This window comes from Aquarana catesbeiana, linkage group LG06 (genome assembly GCF_042186555.1).
Source record: "Aquarana catesbeiana isolate 2022-GZ linkage group LG06, ASM4218655v1, whole genome shotgun sequence".
Lineage (NCBI taxonomy): Eukaryota > Metazoa > Chordata > Amphibia > Anura > Ranidae > Aquarana > Aquarana catesbeiana.
The window spans coordinates 55,900,754-55,906,753 of record NC_133329.1 but is presented as its reverse complement, the minus strand read 5'-3'; the positions used below and the strand labels follow the sequence as shown (position 1 = coordinate 55,906,753).

The window sequence follows — 6,000 nt, the reverse complement described above, 5'->3', positions numbered from 1 at the left end:
TGGGTGATTTTTTGTGTTATTTTAGGGTGCAATCAGCTGGACCATGAGGATTACGAATGCTCTTTTCAGCTACACTGGGCATGTTTTTCTAGTCTCATTATTTTAAATGACTTTACACATGTAACAATGAAATACACAAAATAAAACACAAATGCAAAAATCAAAAAATTACAGAGCAGTTCCTCTATTGAAATTGCATGTACTGTACATTCACCCTGTGTGAATGGGGCAAGATCAAATGTTATTCAGTCTATTTTCTCTGCAATTGGAATGTGTGAATGGGGAAAATACCACATTATGGCCACAAGATGGTGATGAGGAGCACAATTATTTCTCAATAGTCATGTCATAGTCCTAAATCAGGGATCTCCAAACTACACCACATCTGGCCCTCTGCAAGGTCCTATCCGGCCCACTGCTAGGGTCAGTGAGGTATACTCAGTGTGCACTGATTGAGGATTCAGGTCAGCAGAGGTCGCCCATGGTCTCCACTCTAACCCCCCCAACGCGCACCCAGACTTTGTAAAGGGTGACTCTAATGGGGACCCTGATGTAAGGGGCATTATGATGGGGACTCTGATAGGGACTCAGGTGTAAAGGGGTCTCTGATGTAAGAAGGGCCTCGATGTAACAGGGAACCCTGACTTAAGGGAGGACTCTAATGGGGACCCTGATGTAAAATGGGACTCTAATGGGGACCCCAATGTAACAGGGAATTTTAATGGGTACCCTGACTTAAGGGTGGGCTCTAATTCAATCTCTCATGTAAGGGGGACTCTAATGAAGACCTTGGCGTAAAGGTGGACTCTGACAGGGACCCTGATGTAAGGGACGCTCTAATGGGGACCCTGATGTAAGGGTAGACTACAATAGGGACACTGATGTCAGGGGGACTCTAATGGGGATCCTGGTGTAAGGGGGAGTCTAATGGGAATCCTGATGTAAAGGGGGAGTCTAATGGGGATCCTGATGTAAGGGTGGAGTCTGATGTGGACCCTGATATAAGGGTGGACTCTTAAGGGAACCCTGATGTAAGGGGGACTCTAATAAGGATTCTGATGTAAGGGGAAGTCTAATAGGGACCCTGATGTAAGGGGGGATTCTAATTGGGGCCCCGATGTAAGGGGGGGTCTAATGGGGACCCTGATGTAAGGGGGGCATAATGGGGATCCTGATGTAAAAGGCAATCTAATGGGGAATAGACATCCTCAAAAGGTCCCTCAAAATATTTGGGGGACCTTTTCAGGGGTCTGTGCGCCATTTCTTTATTTTAAATAGAAGCCATGTGGGAAATGTCATTTGCCATCAGTTAAAAAACATTTTTCCTTTGTACCAGTCACTGCTCCCGGCCCAGTGGAAGTTTTACATGTTGTTCTGCACTGGTACAGGTTCCCAGGGCAGTGCCCTGAGCCAGAGCCGGTACAAGGCGGATGCCCTGGGTGGTACAATTTGCAGGAGGGAGGGGGCACAGGCGAAGTGTCGGCAGTGTGTTTCACAGAAAGCACTAGCCGGTGCTACTAATAGCTGTGCCTGTACTGTAGTCGTCTGTACCTGTCTCTGTAACAATGTGCCAAGTACGCTCCTACACCCAGCACAAGCCTAGACAGAGACAGACCGCACCAGCCCTTCCCTGTCAGCACTTCACTCCCCTATGAAGACGATTCGTAGTCCCGTCCTGGCGGCGTGATGTCACTCATGGCCAGAGGCGGGATGGGAGGAGCATAGAGAGCTGCTGCTGAAGCTGCGACCAGGAGGTGGAGGTGCCGCCGAGGGGGAACCAGGTCAGCAAAGTGTGTATATGATTGCACCAAATTAAGCACCAAACATAATGATTGCCAAATGCCATCTGCAGATTAATACATGAACTGTCTGGATCAGATGAGGGGAGGAGGCTGAGGGGGGATAATTACCAATGCTACCTATTTTTAATTTTGGTAATATACAGCATGGGGGGGTTAATGTACTGCCACTGGTCACTGATGCATTAGTGGCTGACTAGTGGCAGTACATTAACCCCCCATGCTGCATATTACAGAAATTAAAAATAGCAATGGTAATTCACCCCCCCAGCCTCCTTCCCTCCCCCATTCTGATCCAGACAGTTAATTTATTAATCTGCAGCAGGTTCATAAACAAACTGTCTGGATTCGATTGGGTTTGAGGAGAAGGCATCTGGCAGCAGGTAACGATGGCAAATGACACATGGCACCTGGAAATGGGTGACAGTGGTAAGTGACATGTTGCATCTAAGGGCAGGTGATGGTGGCGAATGACACGTTGCATCTCACAGGGGGTGACGTTGGCAAATGACACGTGGTATCTACCAGCAGGTGATGATGGCAAATGACACGTGACATCTAGCAGCAGGTGACAGTGGTAAGTGACATGTTGCATCTGGCAGCAGGTGATGTTGGAAAGTGACATCTGGTTAGAAGCTAAACAGTGTGGACCTTGAGTGGAGAGTGAACAAGTCTTGCTTTTGACTGCTGGTGATTGCTGGGTTGCATTTTTAGGTTCTTTTTGTGGATTTTCCTTGTAGCTTTTTAACACCCTTTTCTGATACTTTTAAACAGTTTTTTTTCTTTGCTTCCTGCAGCCTACTATTCAAGGGGAGTGGTTAATTGGTCACAGGTCCTTGAGGCCTATATAACCTTGTAGAACTCATTGTGAGCCTGCTCATCTTTGAGTCTGCTGGAACTCTGTCCAAGTGGAACTGGTCTAAGTGGTGCGTTAAAACCAGAGTTGGTGGAACTGGTCTAAAGCCGCGTACACACGAGCGGACTTTCCGGCATACTTGGTCCGGCAGACCAGAGTCCGCCAAACAATCCAATCTTGTGTAGGCTCCGGCGACCTTTTTTTTCCCAAAAGTCCGTCGTACCTAGATTTGAAACATGTTTCAAATCTTAGTCCGCCAGACTCTGTTCCTGACGGAAAGTCCGTTCGTCTGTATGCTGGTCCGACGGACAGGGTATTGCATCTCGCGCTTGCTGCAATAGAAAAAACTAATTTTCCTATTGCGGCAAATGCGGGGCATCCCAGGCCCTTAGGTCTGGTATGGATTTTAAGGGGAACCCCCAACACCGAAAACACTGCGTGGGGTCCCCCCTAAAATCCATACCAGACCCTGATCCGAGAACGCAGCCCGGCCAGTCAGTAAAGGGGGTGGGGACGAGCCCCCCCCCTCCTGAACGGTACCAGGCAGCATGCCCTCAACATGGGGGTGGGTGCTTTGGGGGAGGGGGGTGCCCTGCGGGGCCTCCCCACCCCAAAGCACCTTGTCCCCATGTTGATGAGGAAAAGGGCCTCTTCCCAACAACCCTGGCTGTTGGTTGTCAGGGTCTGCGGGTGGGGGGCTTATTGGAATCCGGGAGCCCCCTATAATAAGAGGGCCCCCAGATCCCAGCCCCCCACCCTATGTGAATGAGTATGGGGTACATGGTACCCCTACCCATTTTCCTAGGGAAAAAGTGTCAATAATAAAACACACTACACAGGTTTTTAAAATAATTTATTAGATTAGGGGTTAATTTATTAGGGGTCTTCTTCCAGCTTCGGGGGTCCCTCCGGTTCCTCTTCTCCCGGTGTCCAGTTGGTTCTTCTGCGCTCTCGCTGGTCTCTTCTCCCGGTATTCCAGTTCTTCTGCAGGCTCCTCCGCTGTGTTCATGCCGCTCTTTTGCGTGGAGGCCCTGACTTTTGGCTTCTTGTCTTCTTGGCTTCTTCCCTCTTCTCCAGATGTTGACACGACAGTCTCTCTGGCTGGACTGCTCTCTGAGCGCTCCGCTGTGACTTATATAGGCGGAGACCCCGCCCCCTTATGCCGTCACAGTCCCTGGGCATGCTGGGACTGTGACGTTTTAGGGGGCGTGGGCAACATCACCCGGCGACCACGCCCCCTAAAACGTCACAGTCCCAGCATGCCCAGGGACTGTGAAGGCATAAGGGGGCGGGGTCTCCGCCTATATAAGTCACAGCGGAGCGCTCAGAGAGCAGTCCAGCCGGAGAGACCGTTGTGTCAACATCTGGAGAAGAGAAGAGGGAAGAAGCCAAGAAGACAAGAAGCCAAAAGTCCGGACCTCCGCTGGCAAAAGAGCGGCATGAAGACAGCGGAGGAGCCGGCAGAAGAACTGGAACACCGGGAGAAAAAAAACCTGTGTAGTGTGTTTTATTATTGACACTTTTTCCCTAGGTAAATGGGTAGGGGTACCATGTGTAGTAAGAATATTCCTGCGCTACCCAATTGGAAAAAGAAAAAAAGAAAAAGCAGAGAAAACAAAAAATGCAGGAAAAAGGCTGGAGCGCACGTATGCGACTAGACAGCTGCATGTACCAAAAAAGGGCCAAACATAAACCCAAAATAAGACAGAAATGTAAGAGGGGAGGGGTGCTGCGCTAACCAGAAAAATGCTGCAAATTTCCGTATGTGGTCAATTCATAGTGCTGACTACCCATAACACATAGAATCGCATAATAAATAAATCGCATAAATTGGTGTTGGCACTAAAACACTAATAGAACTATTAAAATCCTGATAATCAGCATCACATATCAGTGAGAAGAAATAAGTAAAGATGTCTATATGTGAAAATCTACAAAATACATATAAAAAATGGGAATAAAAATCAGAAACGTGTCCTTATAAATTGTGCAAAATATATAGAGTGCCAGTGCTTTAAGGTGATCTGGATATCTCCATTCAAACAAATTAATCCAAAACAATATATAAATAATGAATGGTGTAAAAATCAATATAGTAAAATATCCCAACAATGGTGATATTAGAATACTGTGCTAGTCTGCAAAAAAATTGTAAATAACATGCCAATAAGTGCAGTAAATTAAAGTGCCAGTGTAAAAGTCATTTAAGGTGCATAAACAGGTTCTTGGTGTTTCAATCAAACGACAGTGGGGTGTCTGGGATGCAATTCACTCTGTGTCCTCTTCATGCATAAAACACTCATGTAAGTAGTGGCCCCTTACCTAGCGGTGCTAGGTCAACTGCAAAAAATGTAGCTAAACCACCAGGTCCTGAGCCTCAATCGCGTCCCTATGTCCACGCTTGCCGGCGTTGAATAATCCCAATGACAAGTGGCTATGGTCCTAGCTGGAGTCCTGGACCAGCGCGGGTCCTAGCTCAGCCTCCACATCTCAGGTGTATATATACAGAAATATGCAGGACAAAGGTACTTGATAGTGAAGTATGTTACAACCAGATAGCGCTTAAGTCTTAAATCTTAAGTCAATGTACTCACATAAAAACTGTGAAGAGAGAGCCTGTCTCCTACGAGCAGCGAGCTCGTTGTGTATCCAGCAATGTGAAAAAGCCTATTCTGTCCCTACGCGTGATGTCACCGATCACGTGACTTCTTCAGAAGAAGACGTCACGCGTAGGGACAGAATAGGCTTTTTCACATTGCTGGATACACAACGAGCTCGCTGCTCGTAGGAGACAGGCTCTCTCTTCACAGTTTTTATGCGAGTACATTGACTTAAGATTTTAAATGAAGCGCTATCTGGTTGTAACATACTTCACTATCAAGTACCTTTGTCCTGCATATTTCTGTATATATACACCTGAGATGTGGAGGCTGAGCTAGGACCCGCGCTGGTCCAGGACTCCAGCTAGGACCATAGCCACTTGTAACCAGTTGCCATTAGGATTATTCAACGCCGGCAAGCGTGGACATAGGGACGCGATTGAGGCTCAGGACCTGGCAGTTTAGCTACTTTTTTGCTGTTGACCTAGCACCGCTAGGTAAGGGGCCACTACTTACATGAGTGTTTTATGCACGAAGAGGACACAGAGTGAATTGCATCCCAGACACCCCACTGTCGTTTGATTGAAACACCAAGAACCTGTTTATGCACCTTAAATGACTTTTACACTGGCACTTTAATTTACTGCACTTATTGGCATGTTATTTACAATTTTTTTGCAGACTAGCACAGTATTCTAATATCACCATTGTTGGGATATTTTACTATATTGATTGACACCATTCA

The 6,000-nt window shown here is 47.2% G+C and overlaps 1 long non-coding RNA gene across 1 annotated transcript in view; it reads left to right on the top strand.

Moving 5' to 3' along the window:
* The first annotated feature begins 1,691 nt into the window (after nt 1–1,691).
* The window catches only part of LOC141147574 (uncharacterized), a 38,859-nt gene continuing 34,550 nt past the window's right edge, over nt 1,692–6,000 (top strand). Inside the window, exon 1 of the long non-coding RNA XR_012245071.1 lies at nt 1,692–1,781. This is a non-coding gene — a long non-coding RNA (uncharacterized lncRNA). The remainder of the gene's footprint in view (nt 1,782–6,000) is intronic.